This window comes from Ascaphus truei, chromosome 5 (genome assembly GCF_040206685.1).
Source record: "Ascaphus truei isolate aAscTru1 chromosome 5, aAscTru1.hap1, whole genome shotgun sequence".
Classification (NCBI taxonomy): Eukaryota; Metazoa; Chordata; class Amphibia; order Anura; family Ascaphidae; genus Ascaphus; species Ascaphus truei.
The window spans coordinates 155,108,117-155,126,740 of record NC_134487.1 but is presented as its reverse complement, the minus strand read 5'-3'; the positions used below and the strand labels follow the sequence as shown (position 1 = coordinate 155,126,740).

Here is an 18,624-nt window from a genome sequence, read left to right as displayed (position 1 = left end):
CAGCCAGGGCATTATTGGCTAGTAATGCCCTGTTCTTCGGGAATTATTACTTAAATAATACCCCCACGAAGCACACATATGCTGAAAGTGTGCACCAAACTTTGGCTCCTAAAAATTCTAGCTGGGTCCCAAGTTTACATTTTTAACCACACCTGGCTAGGTGCCCAGAGCTGTGGGCACATAAATGACTAAGTACATTGTTTGAAAGCGATGTGCAACACCTCAAACCTATCGTAACACAGTTATGCAAATTGATTTTCTGAGGAGGGATGTGGTATTCTCATGTCCCAATAAGAGCAATCATAGAAATAAATGGCACACCACTGTTAATAAAGACAAGCAAGTATAATTCTGCTTCTGGTGCTTACCTCCCAATTGTCTCAACGCTGGACCTGATAATGGCACAAAAATGAAGGAAAGGAGGAGCACACAGGAGACTTGATTTGAGTTTTGAAAAATTTCAATAAGGAGTTCACAGCATCAGAGCTTTAGTACAGATAACGTTTCAGGACTAATGTGTCCCTTCCTCAGACCAAACACTGGGTCTGAGGAAGGGGCACATTAGTCCTGAAACATTATCTGTACTAAAGCTCTGATGCTGTGAACACATTGAAGTTTTTTCAAAACACAAATCAAGTCTCCTGTGTGTTCCTCCTTTCCTTCACTTTTGTGGTATTCTCATGTCCCAAAATGTTACACATTTTGAAGGCTGTACTCAAAGACTGACAAGAAACGTACATTCAATTTTCCCCCTCCCCCCCTGCTTGTGGATTACACGTTCTTTCAAGTGATACTGCCTATGTGTATATATATGTCACTCAATGCACCATTTAAGATAGTAAGCTCTTCACAGCAGGGACTCCTTTCCCCCAATGTTTAATTGCATGTATTATGCACTTATTCTATGTATCATGTATTACATATTCTCTGTAAAGCAGTGTTTGCAGTGTTGGCGCTACATAAATACAAATTTAATAGTACATTAAACAAGTGTATCTGAAATATTTAATGGGACTGGTGACATTTCCCCACATGACCATCTAAAAAGATAATTTCTTGTCTCCTCTATAATACACCATCATGCCCCTCAAACTGTGCTGAATGTGTCTTGAAGAACATAGAACTGCCTATTATAATGAACATGGCCATAAAATGAAGCAAGCAGAGGTATCGGACTCCTCCTTAAAACTATGTAATAACATCTCACTGTTAATAATTGCAACCAATGGGGCACAATCATCCTCCCTGCTGCAAACCAAAATGGTTTACATGGCAAAATATTGTATGCAAAGAACATCTGCTATTGAAAAGCAGAGCTCAGCAATTCCTGGAATAGACAGATGGTTCTAAATATAAATTCATGCACATCTCTACCAGCAGGTACTATTAGAGCAGCAGACTCCCAGAGCCAATCCGCATTCAACATCGGGAATGTGCACTTATTGTGGTTACCTGTGTATTGCACATTGGTGCAAACGGATTGGCTCAACTATAATGCCAGGAAGCAACATACTGTATGGTTAAACACACCATCACTGTTCATTTGCCTAGCTGCCCCATATAATCTGACCACAGGTCAGTATAAGGTGATCTTTTGATCGTTTGTTGCTTAAAAGTTCAACAATTGCTGCATTTGCCATCTTGGTAAAATTGGACACCATTTAGATCTGGTTAGAGTTGGGCAATATACCGATAGTATGATAGTATGTTGTGATAAAGAAATTGCAATAAGTCAATATTAAAATTATTGCAATATTACCATTTCCAGAGCCACTGTCAGTGAGCCTAGCAAAATGCCTTTTCTTCTAACGGACGTTAAACATATTTATTTCGTAATTAATGTTAAATTAACATCCCTCACCAAAATATTTCTTTTTAAAAACGCTTACTATGAAATTGTTTTGCATTAAAACGGTTAAATTAGGTCTTTCTTGTAATGCTTCTTATTGAACAGATTTTATGATAAATATATTTATCACAATAAATGTCGTAATATTCTCCTAGTGGTTTTTTGTAAAAAAAAATTATTGCCCTTACTGAAACTCACTTGCTAGTTAAAAAAGTGACATTGCCTTTGCCCCCCCCCCCTCCCTTTTTTTTTTAATAAATGCAGTAGTTCCTTACATTTACAGCAATGCAATTACCTAAGCAGCCAATCAGTGAAGATCCTGCTTCCCAGTGCACCCACTATGGCTGCTATTTTAAAAGAGAAAGTGCTGTGGCTTCCTAAATAGTTGCTATAGCAATCCAAGCAAGCTTTAAATACACACAAATATTTAACAATATTTATAAAGGTGCATATGGAGTGGGGGGAAAAAGGCATTAACATATACAGGCATACCCGCATTAACGTACAAAATGGGACCAGAGCATGTATGTAAAGCGAAAATGTACTTAAAGTGAAGCACTCCCTTTTTTCCCCACTTATCGATGCATGTACTGTAATGCAATCGTCATACGTACAGGCATACCCTGTTAAGGACACTCACTAAGTACTCGCGAATAAGGACATATCGCCTAATATGCAAACGGCAGCTCGCGCATGCGCCTGTCAACACGTCCTGAACAGCAATACCGGCTCCTTACCTGTACCAAAGCTGTGCACAAGCGGGGAGACTATAGAGCCTGTTACAAATGCGTTATTAACATCAGTTATGCACGTATATGACGATTGCAGTACGTACATGCATCGATAAGTGGGAAAAGGTAGTGCTTCACTTTAAGTAGATTTTCGCTTTACATACATGCTCCGGTCCCATTGCGTATGTTAATGCGGGGTATGCCTGTACATAACTGATGTAAATAACGCATTTCTAACAGGCTCTATAGTCTCCCCGCTTGCGCACAGCTTCGGTACAGGTAGGGAGCCGGTATTTCTGTTCAGGACATGCTGACAGGCGCATGTGCGAGCTGCCGTTTGCCTATTGGGTGCTATGTCCTTACTCGTGAGTGTACTTAAAGGGAGTGTCCTTAAACCAGGGTATGCCAGTACACAGTACAAATGTTCTAAATGCTCACAAAATTTTGAAATATAGCATTAAGTATTTAAATTCATCTTAAACTACATTACAGTGAGTTTGTGACCCTTCTCAAATGTTTTCTGAACTGGCTCCTTGCGACGACGAGTTTAAGAGCCCCTGCTATATGAGAGGACAGTTGGGATCTCCTCTGCATTAGCCCTTCAATATAAATAGCTGAACTAAATCATTAGACATTTATAGTCACAGGAGAGGGTTAACTATAAAACTTACTTAAACATCCGTGTTTTAACTCTAGTAAAGCAATGAAAAACTGAACAGCAAACAATATTGATATTAAAAAAAATCATTTTCGTCAATGCACCAAATCAAATTGATTCTGACAAATAATCTCACCCGTGAAACAAACTACCTGAAAATTTCAGATAACTATAACCCAGTTTATCCAATTACTAAACTAAAATTCCCCCACCAGCATATATATGTGTCTATCTCACATACGCCTGTGGTTTGTTACTCTGGTATCACACCCCTGACTAAGCTTTCAGGACAGGGACTCCTTTCTCCTAACGTTTACTTTTACATGTAATGCACTTATACCAGTTATGTTATACATTCCCTATATAAAGCCTTACTACTACAAAATGAACAATGGCGCGTGCATATGCGGTTTGAAGCATATAAATAAAGGTAGACTTTACATACATGTTACGCATTACATAATGTACTCAATTTGATCACATTTCCAATTCCCGGTTCATTTGCAGTTTTACTTCCTCTTAGCCATGACATCACTAAATTACATTTGAATGATTGCACAGGAAGCGACTAATGTATGTGATCCAACCGTTATGTGAGTCAGGATTCGTGTGTAGACACAGCGCACAGATATCATTTTAAAAAAACAAAGCAATCATTTAATTAAGTTTTATTTATTTTTATTTTTTTAAAGGGACCGTAAAAAAAAAAAAAAAAAACTTATTTCAAAAGCTGAGAAGTGTTATTTTCCAAAGGGGATTGATTAGAAGAAAACACAAATTTTAGGCGGTATTACTTTACAGACATGCCGTTCTGGTACTGAAGTAGTTAATAGACATTTAAGTGAATGGCTATTACAATTTGTAATGCAGTGTTTCCACACTACCTCCATTCTGACATACAAATTCAGTGTCAATGTGAAGTGCAACATTTTCATCCAGAATATACAACTGAAAAACAAGACCTAAATCGAAATACAATTGGGACAAAGTTAGCAAGAAACACTGCAAAGGTTATCTCCGTTTATTGAAAAGGTTTCTAACAGAAATATTACATTTTCATAATTAAATGCATATTGAACACTGCAAGGAAGAGGGAGGAATAGGGACAAAAGAAATAGATTTAAAAAGGGGGGGCGGGGAAAGAGTAACTCACGCATAGTAAGAAAATCTCTCCCACATTGCACCACTATCAAGAGATCAATAATAAACTACATAGTTTGACAAGCAATGTAGAATAATTAAAAGTATTTCTACTGCTCTAGAGATCAATAAGAAACTCCTTGAACCGATAAAATGATTGGGAATGATACTGAAAGGGCAAAGTTTCAATACTTTTCTGCCATATTTTTCTATTTAAGCTGCCGATTCCCAATCATTTTATAATCAGTTCAAGGCATTTTTTGTTTCTCCCTAGAGCAGTAGAAACACGTCTGTTTATCAATTAAACATTTGTCGAGAAAAAATGCATATCAGATGCAAAGCAGTAGAGAAGTTAAAAAAAGAACTATAGTATATTATTGATCTCTAGATAGTGGTTTAGAACAGTGGTGCGCAAACTGGGGGGCGTTTACAGAGGCTCCACGCTGAGCACGCGAGGCCACTGAAAATTTACTTAACCGGCTCCAGTTACGCATCTCTATGACAACGCGGCCGTTGCCATAGAGATGTGATGTCAAATGACGCCGCAGGTCACGTGGCATGACCCAGCAGCGTCATTTGACGCACCATTAGAGGCGAGGGGGGCACGACCGAGGAGGAGAGAAGGTGGGGGGGGGGGGGGCAGCACAGGGAGTTTGCGCAACGCTGGTGTAGAACACTTAAAATGAAAGTGGCTTTAACTGGTTGTTTGTTTGCTTTTTTTAAACTACATGGGAAGCAGTGGTTTCTGGAGTTGAATCACATGGATTTCAGTTCCGGGACCCCCTGCTTCCTGAGGTACTTTCATCACGGCCCCATCTGGGCACAAAAAAAGTCTGTTTAATAATGGGACAGGAAGAAGCCGCAACGCCATCCTTTAAAACAGGAGATACCGGCATCGCGCTCTGATGTAAGTATCTCGAGGAAGCAGGGTGTCCATAGAATTGGACACTGTTCAGCACCAGAAACTCTAAGCTTCCTACAATTACAGTAAGATTTTTTTTTTTTTAAGGTAAAACTCCTTTAAAATCAATTTGCTATAATAGGATAGTCAATAAAGCAACCCTCTGCATACCCTTCTTGCCTCTAACATTAGATTTACTGGGATGACAAGATATTAAAAAAGAAAAAGTTTCAAACAAAAAAACAGATTGACTTAGAAAAGTAGCACATTTTGCCAAAAATTAGTGTGCACAGAATTATATATTTTGCTAGAATAGAGATGTGGGGGAGTTGCTCAAGAAGGTTGTAGCATGTGATTTTGTGAATTATTTAACCATCAGTTACACACATGAATATTGTGGCATGTTTTCATCACATTTGTCATTTCTACTCATGTTAATTGTTGAGAAAACTTAACACCACTGGCAGACATGTCATGTAGATTTGTTTGGCCGCAAACTGGATAATCCCACAAGTTAAATTAACTCCCTTACAAACTATCAGGGTTTCTCTGTTGGTGTTTGTGGGTGATTAGTGTGCATGAGACAGATGCACTTGGGCAGGAGTTTGCAGCTTCCCCTAAATCTGTCAAATTACTATTTTCCATAATTTTACATTGCTTTCACTCTTTTTTGCTGCAAACTACAACCCTGGCCTTGACTGTTTTGGTTGGTCATTGGGGGGAAAAAAACAAAGATATTTTTCTTTACAAAAAAAAAATTAACAAAAAATATCTTAATCCCTTTGCAAAGTCAGTATATACCTGGTGCTTTGTAATAATTATGACTGTGCTTTTCGTTGCTCGACTTGAGGGCATATGTTGTTACAATTGGTAAACAGGTAGAAGATGGGTTACATGTGTTGAAAAGCTATTGCAACATAAATACGCACTACAATGTGGCAAAGAAACCTTTAATGTCCCTATTGGATTTAAAATATAACAAATAAAACAATTCAAGAGGTAAGATAGTGAAGTAAGGAACATGGCCAGTCTTGTGACCCCTTTCTCCTTGAAACCAAGACACGTGGCTCAGCTTCCATGTGACTTATGATTATAGTATTTTACAAGCTCTGAGATGTAGTGTGATCATGATGACCTGACAAAGGGGCATATTGCTTCAAATGGGCTGGGAGTAAAGTAGTATTTCACTTTGTTAGGTGTACTCAAGTTTGTGGGTAAATAGATAGATCACTGCAAACCCTTGCAAATAGAACATGCAGAAATTAATGGGTTCAGAACTCTGGCTAACATTTGACTATCAGAATTTGTTTTTAACACCTAACAAAACTCAAAGGATGTCCTCCATTAACAAAATACACTTACATGTAGGATATATAAAAATCAGACCGTATAGGACTACTTAACCTCTTTCTTGCCATGTATAAACCATCACACGTAATCTTCAGCTGGAATCTCTATTTTACTTACATCTTAAAGTAATTGTCAAACTCACAATTGATGTGGAGTATTGAAATCAATGTAATACAGGCTGTGAGGACTTGATTTGACCAATATTTTAAGTGTTGGTGGCATTTGAAGCTACAGTACATTAATGAAGAATGCCCACATTGGTTCAACAAAAGGACAGTGTTATGAATCAAATAGCTGTGAATGGACTACTGCAAAATGTACAATGTAGTTTTCCCGTGTACCACCAGTAGAAAAACAAACAGTACTAACATTACGCATCAGTATGATCCAATACAGGCTGTGCTTTAATCTCAACACTTGGACATGTCACTTGTGTGTCTTAACTCCCAGTACACGATGCTCATCGATGTGATCTTTATGTGACCTCTTTGCATGAGCAAGGGCCAGAAATCATCATCTACCGCAAATCCTTCCAATAAAATGTCACTTAGAATGTCCATTTAATGTTCCTCCCTCCTTTAGGCCGAGTCCATTGTGCCGCTTACTGCGGTCAGCACAATGAATGCAAATCTGCCCAGCCATGCTCACGCACCCCCGTACGCTCGCGGGCACTTGCCGAGACAGCTAAAATTGTATTTCAGGTGTGCTGAAGGGCCACATGACCTCCTCAACCAACGCACTTAAAAAAAATATGCTGGACAGCCGAGCACTCATGCTTTGAGAGGTGGCGACGTCACCGCTCTCACGCATGAGCACGGTCAGCAGCACAGTAGACTGAGCCTTCTGCTATTCAGATGACAAGCTATGATTAACTATACACCATAAGAATCGGTGCAATGGAAGAGACCCTATAATCTGTAGGATTGTGGGAGGCCGATTAAGATTGTATGCCAGTTCTATGTGACTACTGTTAAATTGCCCTCTATTGTCCAAGATTTTTATTGGGAGAAGAATCTAATGTAACTTACTAGTTTGTTTTTTTAAGTACTCTGGCTTCACTACAAAAAAAAAAACATTATGTAAAATGTAACTTCCACAATTACATAGGGCAAGAAAAAGAAAAGATTCAGACTTTTACCATTGCAAATACTACCAAGAAACATTTGCCATTGTTTACTATAATCATGAGTGTGCAGGGAAGAGCTCAGACTAATGGGACGGGAATCCTAGAAACTGACTGAGTTTGCATTTTAAAGCCGTGGGGTCGGTAGCATCAATGTACGGCAAAGGAACACTTCAAAATGAAATGTAACATTCACAATTGAGACACCAGTATTCTCTCAGGATGCTTCCATTTTGGATTTGTGATTTTACGACATTGAGTTTTACTGCCAAGCATTCTGGCTTCAGACCATTTTGAAACAGCTCAGGCCTGTCCATTTCCTACCTACTGCACTGACATATGTATAGAAGATGAGGGTTAAAACCAGCTCCTATCCGATTACTAACCCCAGATAAACAGTGTGAGAATGACCCTGTGCTGGATAGTGTTCCCATTTGCTGGGCTGTGCACACCTTTCATGTAAAAGAATGAACAGAAGACAGACAGACAACGGACTTGGAGTTGGTTGGAAAGTTTGTGTCCAGACACCAGTGATCTTAATTAATCTGAATGTACTTCAGCTTTCCAAGGTTATAAATGAGATCACACATTCAAGATTGTGAACCTAAGGCCTTGCCCCCCGCTGCCTACTGCAGCGCCCGCTGTGGCGGACGCTGCAGGGACGAGAGCCCTCCCCTCAATGCGCCGGGCCCGCTGCGAGGGGGGGCTGCAGCGCTGGGGCGAGAGTTGCTCCTGCTCGCAATAGAATTGAGAGCAGGACTCGCGTCGAGCGATACGGCACGCCCCCCGGCGGCTCAGCCAATGAGGGGGAACCTGCCGGATGACGTCATGGCTGCGCCCCCGCCACGCCCCCCCCCCCGGTCTCTCTTCCTGCAGTGAGCTGCAGACCGGGGAATCGGCTGCACGCGCTGCCAATCTCGCGGGCAGCGGAGATACCGGGGCCTTAGCCTTACCTTGTCAGGCGGTAGCAGCCATTTTTAGTTTCACTTGGCATAACTCTACTAGTGGAAAAATACTTTTTACATTTATATTTCAAGAAGTGTAGCCTATGTTTAAGTGTGATGGAGGCTTCTGTATAGATAATGGCTGTTAAATCTACTAACCAATACAAAACCACACTATAAAAATGTAGCATTGCCTTTCATTTTAGACATGGCATTTCCTGACCGTTGATATATAAACTACCTTAAAGTATTTAATACTGTATATAACTAACCTACATTTTGTATTGCATGTCTTTATTTATATATACATCTCCTTTTTTCATTTTCAAACTAAGTTTTTTTTTAGGTTTACAGAAGTTAAGGAAACCTATACCAATATTAAAAAAAAAATAGACAAATTATACACAACCTTAGCAATATTACAAAAACATTAAAAATGAGATCAACTATGTGTACAATGTGTCGATTAAAATTCAAAAGATAATAAAATAAAAATGGAAGCTACTGCCTAGAGAAAGTAAATAATAGAACCAGAAATTAAATACATTTAGTTACAGTCATCATGTTAAAGATAAACACACATATACTTTTCTGTGGTTTCAGGCCATGGACACATTATGCTACCTCTACAACTGGTACTAGCCAGAAAGCCGACCGACCCATTAATCAACCTGTAAGGGTTGCTCAAACTGGGGGGCAGGATTTTCTAAATGGGAGACACGGCAGTTACAGAGGTCCCGCGCTCTTCCCCAAGGCATTTAAATTAAATGCCAGGGGAGGCATAAGGCCTCTAATTTCTCTTACCTGTTCTTCAGCACCACATCGCCATGACAACGCAACACATGACGTCATATGACACCGCCAAAGCCAGAGAGCAGGTGGGGAGGCGCGAACAGGGGGGGGGGGGGGGGGGTAGAGCAGCCAGGGGGGCCCTAAAAGAAAAAAACTTTGTGCACCCTTGCTCTATGCAACAAGAGTCTGAAAAATACTGAACAGCAAACAGACCAAGATTCAGTCACTTCCCACTCATTACAGCACAATTTATATCAAATTTTTTTTTTTAATTTTTACTTTAATTACCAACTGCCATTAATCGAATTGCTACACGGCTGGAAAAAATGTATCATCATCTACACCTACCTGTACATCAGCATGCGTATACATCGAGACGTGTATATTATCTGTGTGCATAAACCAAATGTGTACACACACACACACACACACACACGTTGCAAATGTTATTACTCCAGCAGGCGCGTTGTTGCAGAGAATATGCCGCGTGTGAAAACGGGACAGGGCTAACTGGCTACCACACCTTCTGCAAGAAGGTCTGCTGTGTATTATGGCGTCATACTGACACACATACCACCTTTTATCAAGTGTGACCACCTTATACAGAATGTTAAACTGATTCATGTGACCCGATGTAAAATTTTAAACTGCATTATTAGAGCCTTAATTATTAAATTGCTTTAGAGGTTTAGTGAGCACTTGTGCCAGTGATGTAAATGGAACTAAAGCAATTTACTAAACAAGGTCTTTGGGTGAAAAGGAACACCAGAGATTACAGTGAGATTTGAGAGGCATCAATTCCTGCCAGAGTAATTTATACAATACATGATCTTGGGTAAATTAATCTTTATGGGCCAACACAATTCCCACTGTATGTGTTAAAACCTCACAGGGTTTGTTTTTATGTAAATAAATATTCCAATTAGCGTTGCATCAAGCCAAAGAAACAATGGGCGTTCCTTTTAAAAAAAAAATACTTTCATTTTACTCTGCAGATATCAGGACAAACAGCATACCATTAGCCCAACGTGTTTCACACCCTCACGGGAGGCTTCTTCAGAGGTATAAACTGTAAACGATTTCACAAACATTTATAGTGATCTATGCCTCCCACCACACAAATAAAAAAAAATTAAAAAAGGAGCAACAGTGACTAGAGAGATTTTTCCTTCCATGTGTAGAAAGTAGAGTCTCGTTTAAAAAGGTGGGTGAAAACATTGGCTGCTCTTGACCCCAAAAATGAACATACTGCCAAACAAAGCAAGGATGTGTAGTTTGTGCTCCAACTACATGAAGCTTCAGCGAGCTGGAAGTCCACAAACATAGACCGAGAAGCTCCAAAAATCAGAACCGCTAATCTGCTATAAAGCAGCAGTCCCAATTTTGACATTGTTATTTTTTCCTTCAGTAGAGGGTCCCCCAGAATTGAACAGTACTGTCCTCAGCAAAATGAATCTTCAAGTATGTGAGACATATGTATTTGCAAGTGAACGCAAAACAAAAAAAATCAGCGTGGCTCAGGGGCCATCCAATAGGAAGGAATGGAGAGAGAAGATCCGGTGCAACAGCAAACAGCCAATCTGACGTCAGTTCCGAGATTTGAACAGAATTAGCTTTATTGATGTAGACACACTCTTGTAAAACAGCAGGCTGCAGCACAGCCTCCTCCTCTACACGTTTCACGCTATACTAGCGCTACGTCTGGGAGTGATCCAAATAAAAGTAATTACTAACATTACTCCACAGCTTCCTGCTGGCCCAAAAGGGGCTAACGAGTTAGCAGCCATATTATTTATTTGCCCTTTTGGGTTAATTAAGCAGAAATTTCAAAAAGGTATATATATCTCTGGAGCTGCAGGCTCCCCAGAGCACAGAATAAAGCAGTTATTCTCAAGAGTGGAGAAATTTATCCTTTAACATGCTATTCAAACACCAAGGAAAGCAAAAAAACAACGCAAAGTATTGAGGCTACGTATGGGTCAAAGCTGGGAGAAGAGTACATCTAAGGATCTAAGCAATTACATAATGGGGAAAAAAATAAAGATATTGGTTGCCATCAATTAAAAAAGTATTATACCGTAGGCAGCCAGCCAAAATGTGGGATGTAAAAGGATTCAAGATGCGAATTCAAATGGCAACATCATGATTAGAAGGAACAGTGATGTGAAGAAATGTTGAGCAATTAAACTGCCCTAGTACTAGAAGATCTGCATTTTTGCAGCACATACTCACACAATAAGGGTGTAGTTATGCCTGAAGTGTATAAAGTTCACTGCTGTGAAATATGTTGCAGACACGCAACTGATGGTGTTGGAAGATTCATTGCCTGTATTCTTGTAGTACACAGGCGACAAGAAAGTTGCTTGTAGAAAATTCATACTTCATGTAACTACATTTGTACCAGCCAATTTGGCTTTTATCGTACTTCCTTTAGGCTAGAAAATCTTATAGGGAGTAATAAATTGAAATATCAGCAGTTAGGGATAGTTACTGGACACTTTAGGTAAATGTAAAATCATATAACACTATTTTGCAGCAATGTAACCAGTGTCTGTGAACTTGCTCTTAACCTGCTTACAAATCTTGGATCCGGATTACTGGAGCAGATCCACTTTGATCAGGTTTCCACAAAACACTACGTTTGCACCTCTATTTGTTCAAACGAAAAACTATTTAGGGATATCAGTGAGTGTTAGGACCTGCGACATTATGGTCATGCCTTGAAAGTGGCTCGCAGGCTTACATACTTTGGCCAAAGGTTTAACTAAATGACCCTTTTTCAAGAGATACAGTACTGTATATAGGTATTTCACTGTGTATTTTTGTCACATTGGATGTTGCTCTGGACTTCTTTGTTTCTTGTTTTAATGGATCAGTGAGCCATGTGATGAAGTTTAAAGGGAAACCTAAAGGATATTTGCACCAAAAATATATACAACATTTTGAGAGAGGCTATATATCCTTAATGAAATCTAGACTAAAAGCATGGAAAAAATGACTTCCAAATAAGTGAAGCTTCACAAAAGCATGGAGGGAACTATTATGGCTTTGTGATGACGTTTCTGACCCACGAAGGGAACTGTGCATTGAAATTCACCACTTACAGGCAGTCCTCGGTTATCCAACGCAATCCGTTCTGGAAGTAGCGTTGGATAGTGAAACCGTTGTAAATTGAGTCCTATGTTAATCAGTGGCAGTGAGCGTTGGATAACGCATTCTGGCGAAGAAAAACGACCCATAGGGGTGCATTGTAAAGCGTTGGGTATGGCATTCGTTGTAAAGTGAAACGTTGGATAGCGAGGACTACCTGTATTTCCCTGGCAACTACTTTTTCTGGGTCAGCACAAAGCTACCTTTTACGCCTGATGTTTTAGATGGTGGGGAAGAGGGAAACATTCTGAACCGTTTCAGAAGCAGTTAAATGTGTTAGCAATGAACTTCAGGGTCATAAGCATTATTGCAAAGCCTATATAGCTGTCTTGTAAAAAGAATACACAAAACATGTGAATAATGTTATAGCTCCTATAGAGAGTTCATGTAAATAGACACACAAGTATGTGCAGCCCTTTAACCTATTTATTGCTTGTGTGCTAAAGTAGTTAACACTTCCTGCTGGATGTCATCATATGATTCCAGAACAGTTCTGATCTCTGTGGCTTCCGTCACCTATACATGAATGTTAGAGGAGCAGCAGTCAAACATGTTATAAGGATATCTTTGCACTTACTATTCTTGTCACGTTTCAAAACACTCCTCTCCCTCCTCCCCAATAACATATGTACTCATCGCTCTGAATCCAATCAGCACAAACACAAAATGGGATATCAGTGGTTTATTCCTTAAAACCTTCCACAATAGATGGAAAAACGTGACACCTTGAAGCTCATCTGCATTATTATCTAAAGGAGAATAAACGAAGCATAGTACAAAGAATTGTATGGATTCTTAATACCCTCATATTACAAATATCAAAACAGCTGAGAAGTTTTTCAAAAAATACATCTAATAGTTTCCAAGTGGGCGCAGAAAAAAGTCAACAAAACCAGCAAAAATAACATACCCAACATTGTCCAAGACAAGCACCATAAACAAAACTTTGCTTTAAAAATGGGCAGAATTCCATATAACACAAGGTCTTCATAAAGTTGCAGATCCAATAAAAGGATTTTTTTTAAAAATAGTAATAAATGATCTGATTATTTAGGTTCACTTTTCCAGTAAAATGTAAAAACCCAAAATCCACTCTCCTCCAGAACGGCTGGTAGAAAAGTGAACCAAGTTCAACACCTTCACAAACCAAAGATGGCAGCATCCTGATACAATAAAAAAATAGGGATATGGATGGATACATACGTAAATATATAATATTACACACGTGGAGCCTACTTATTTCTATAAGGCCTCGGGCATGGTCAGCGCTTGGGTGCTGAGGTGCGCTGGTGCTTACCAGTGAGCCCCTGCAGCCGCAATGAGAGCGGCTTTAGTAGGGGCTCGCCTACGCAAGCGTAGGTCTTATCCAAATTTTAGATTTTGCGCTCATGGGAACGCAGGGCCGGTCACGTGCGCAGTTCGCCCAATGAGGGGGAACCAGCTCTGTGACATCACTGGCCCGCCCCCCGATGGTGCGCTAACCAAGGCCAGGGAAAGCACCCGCTTTCCCCTCAGCCTCAGCGCGCCTCCGTACGGCTGCTGCAACCCTGGACGCAGCCTTAGAAAGTGCAAGCTCTGGCCTTTTTTATAGTCTTGTTTAAAAGCCTTATAATATGCTGTTAAACAGCAAACAAATGTTAATGTCCTTTTTAAGAAAATGGAATCGAATGACCATCAAAACAATGTAAGCACAAGCTTCCAATGTTTGTTTTTTTGTTTTTTGTTTTTTAAATGACAGCATGCATTAGAAAAATAGCAACACAACACGTTTGTATTAAACCTTTAAGGCGGCGGCCATGCTAGCGCAGAGAATGCTGCGCTTGCCGAGTTTAGTTTCGGCAATTCAAATTGTCCAGTCCCTGCACAAGCGGTGCGCGCACGCTCTCCCAAGCTTGGCGCAACAAAAAAGTGAGTTTGACGCGCACTCAACAAGCCCCCCAATGCCCCCGCGCTTGCTTGCAAAATAGCCAGGACACCCATCGCTCATGCTTGGAGACCTGGTGACATCACCGCTCAAGCATGAGTGTGGTCAGCGCCAGCGGGGCTGCAGCCTTAGGCCTCGGACATGGTAACAACAGCACTGGCACTCATGCTCTCCTGCTCAAGCAGGAGCTTTTTTGTGTCCTTGTATGAGCGTCAGCGAGCTCGCTTGTGAGCCGGGGCGGAAGGCGGGACGGGAGGCAGGGCTAGCGCGCCACGTTACGGCGCCGACGTCACGGACTGCCAGTGGCTTTTGGCGGTCACCTGACCGGCCCTTCGCTTCCCTAAGCAGGAAAAATTGAATTGTACTGTCGGCTGCAATTCCACACGCACCATCTAAAGCCCCACTCAGTAGGGATGATGGGGGTAAGTGGCGCGGCTCAGCGCTGTCTTTTGGACCATGGCCCTGGCCTAAGACAGGGGTTCTCAAGAGCCCCCAACAGGTCAGGTTTTCAGGATATCCCAGCTTCAGCACAGGTTGCTTAATCAGTGGCTCAGTCTAAGGCCGAATTCAGGGTGGATACTACGCGACGTGCGCGCACAATCGGAACAGTGCCATGGTTTCAATCGAACCATGTCAGAGTGCAATTTCTTGTGGCGACAAAGTACAGCATTGTCGCAACAACAGAAATTGATTTTTTGGGCTGCAGACGCATCACGTGAGCTGGCTCAGCAAATCAGCTCCGTGACACGTTCGCCACGTCCCGACTCCTGCAGCCTGTACAGCACGCTGCTGAAGCACGCACGGAAGCTCGCGGCCGTAGCATCCACCCTGAACTCGACCTTAGGCTGGGGCCATGGTGCCCCAGACCGTTCGGAGGCGTCTGCACGCTGAGCAATCAGACTGGCTTAAGGCAGTGATCGCGTCCATGCGAAGTGCGTTGCTCAAAAAATCAGTTGAAACTGATTTCTTGGCGCGAGAGGCCGGTCACGTGAGCGGTTCGCTCAATAAGGGCGAACCAGCTCCGTGACGCCCCTAAGCACACCCCCCTCCTGATTCCAGGACGCAGAGCAGCAGCCAGTGCACACACCGACAGTCTCTAGCCTCAGGAAACCTATCAGAGGAACATAACGTCATAGCCGCAACAAACCAGGAAGAGGATCACCTCCGCAAGTACGCTGAGGAGCACGAGTTCCAGAGGCGGTGAGACTAACATCAGTGTGATCCACCTGTTTAAGTCTATTTGCTTGGCTTTTTTAGCACTATTGTAAGTGCGTTTTTTATATATTACATAAAGGATTTTTTTTAATACTCATTGATCTGCACTATGAAGTTCCTTTCTCTCCACTAATATATGTCCGCATATCTGCTGAGAGTGACACCAAGGAGAACTACGCCTGCCATTCGTGTTTGTACCATCATATATACACTGCTCAGATACCGCCTGCTTCTTGTAAGTAGGCTGGGTATAGGGCCAAGTTTGATACCCTTTTTTATGGTTACTTATACATCTACACTTAGATTGTGTGCCTTGTGTTTCTGTCTTTTTCCCCCATATGCTCCCCCTGGACAGTTAGAACTCATTCTCGCTTTGCGGAACCAGTGAAGACAGGTCCCACCAGAGGGTTTGAGCTGGGAATTTAGACCGTATCCATTTATTTATTTTTATATTCATGGGTGATTTTGCACTTTTATTGTTTGCACTCAATATAAATTGTTGATTATAATATTTATTGTTACTATTAGTAGTTAGCGCCTGAATAATCACTTTTACTTATATAATGAACGAGGCCTTAGACATTCCCTGAGCTGAAGCTGAGAGCCTTAAAACCTGACCTACTGGGGCGCCTTGAGGACTGCAGTTGAAAACCCCCGCCTTAAGTGAAGCATTGCCTTGCAAACTCCCTCTGGCACATACAGATACAGATATTGTTGCATAAAGACGCTTTAGTGTCCTACCACATTTTAATTACCCGCAAGAGAAACGATTTATATTATGGCTACGTGTGTCCTCTATTTTATTTTCTTAAAGTTAACATGAATAAACCAGTAAATATTTACATGAAGACATCCACCTCCCAAATTCTTGGCACCTGAAAGGTTTACAGTAGTGTTTGTCATCAAGAGTAGAGAAAAAAATGTTTACATCACGGACACCCTCCCCCCCCTGCACTCCAGTGTTTACATCACTGCCTCCCCCAGCACTGAAGCCACAGACATGCTCACTGGCCTGAAGTGAAGGAACAAAGCCCTGACGTCAATGACTGGAAGAGCTTCAGCCCATCACAGGCCTCATCACAACCCACACCGAGCCCTGCCAAGCACTGAGGGGCATCCGGGGCCGCACAAAGGCACCACACTCACACTACACCAGAAACCCTGACAAACCCGGAAGGAGGATCCAACAAGACCTCTGACAGTGACCAGGAGATGACAGGCTGGGGTGGTCGCTTTCCTTTGTAGGATCTACAGCAGCCTGGATCTCGCCCATTTCAGTCGTTACAAAACAGGGGTGTTGGATGCTCACACATTCAATAGAGACACTGAGGAGAGGTGCTCTGGGAAGCCATTAACACCTCCAGTGGCAGACTTCAAAGCACCTGGCACTCAAGGGATTAACTCGCATACATGCCAACACCATCTCAAATCCCCAGCAGGGAAGCGGGGATCCTATACACAATATATACATATATACACACACAGAGCGCAACAGCGGGGTGCAACCCGCACATAAAGCCCGTGGTATAGGGTGGAGAGACAAGGTAACGACCTATATACCAATTAGGTTAATCGACAGTCTGATGGCCCACATCATAGGGTCACTCAAGCGATGTATCTCTCATACCCTCTCCCGTTCCCACATTTCATAGCAAGGAGAGGGAGGGGTCTCTGTAGTAATATTGGGTGTTGGGGGCGGGGGGTTTAGACATGGCAGATCCCCCCCCCCCCCCCCCCGTGGGGTAGTATCTAGATGCTGATTATCCCATCATCTCTAAAAAAATAAAAACCATCACCACCTAGTTAACACCTGCGGTGCCGGGGGGGGGGCTACAATGTATGGATCGGGTTGGAAATAACAGGTTTACATCCTGAGTTTGTGTCCAAGGCAATCACCGCTCAGGTTAATTACGTAAGTAACCCTTTAATTGCCTTGGAGTGCAAGCATTGCCTCACAAAGCTGTGTGTGTGTGTGTGTGTGTCACACACACACACACACACACACACACACACACACACACACACACACACACACACACACACACACACACACACACACACACACACACACACACACACACACACACACACAGGCTCGCGCAGTAATTACACAGCGGGGGGGGGTATGAGGGACATCAGCCTGTAGTCGGCTCATCTTTTCTTACCTCCCAACTCCTCCTCTGCTGAGGCCTCCGGCCCGGGCGCTGCCACAGGAGGGACAGAGCCTCCCCCACCTCGTATAATGGGGGTTATTGCACCGCCTCCCCTCAGCAGTCACGCTGCCCCTCCGGCCCCGTGTCTCCCGCCCGCTCCATCCCTTCTCGGTCGGGCCCCGGCCTCTCTCTGCCTCTCACCCCTCGGTGCCTCCGGGTCTCTTCGCCTCCTCTCAGCCTCAATCAGACCGAGAGACGGTTGGGCGGGGCGTTCGTCGGGTCACGTGACGCGCTGCAGGAGGAGTCTCACGTTGTCCTGGGTGGGTCTGTCTCGCGGCCTTGGCGCGAGCTAGTGTAGTATCGCATTTCTCCGTCCGCTCCGCGCGTGCGCACCACACAGAGCCTAATAAGCGGGTGGGCTGGGCCTGCACTCACGTGACGCGTCTGGGCGCCGCTTGCCCCGCCCAGTGTTTCTCCAGGCTTGTCAGCTGCAGGTCACTGACCTCTGTGACCCTTACCTATTGACAACTGCTAGAGCCTGCGGGAACTGGCAGCTCATTGCACAACACAGGGGTTTCTCTTCTTAAATAAATGCTTTATTAAAGAGTAATATAATTACAATAACAAAAAAACCATAAACAATAGCGAGTACAAATATTAAACCAAGGAGAGCTCAACAAAACAAACCAATGTT

General features: G+C 42.5%; 1 protein-coding gene across 2 annotated transcripts in view; it reads right to left on the bottom strand.

The window, feature by feature from the left end:
• The window catches only part of AFF4 (ALF transcription elongation factor 4), a 100,205-nt gene extending 81,885 nt beyond the window's left edge, over window positions 1–18,320 (bottom strand). Inside the window, exon 1 of one of the 2 annotated variants that reach the window (XM_075601089.1) lies at window positions 17,943–18,320. The gene's annotated coding sequence lies outside the window, so the exon portion shown is untranslated. The remainder of the gene's footprint in view (window positions 1–17,942) is intronic. The other variant, XM_075601088.1, reaches the window with a different exon arrangement.
• Window positions 18,321–18,624: the final 304 nt, after the last annotated feature.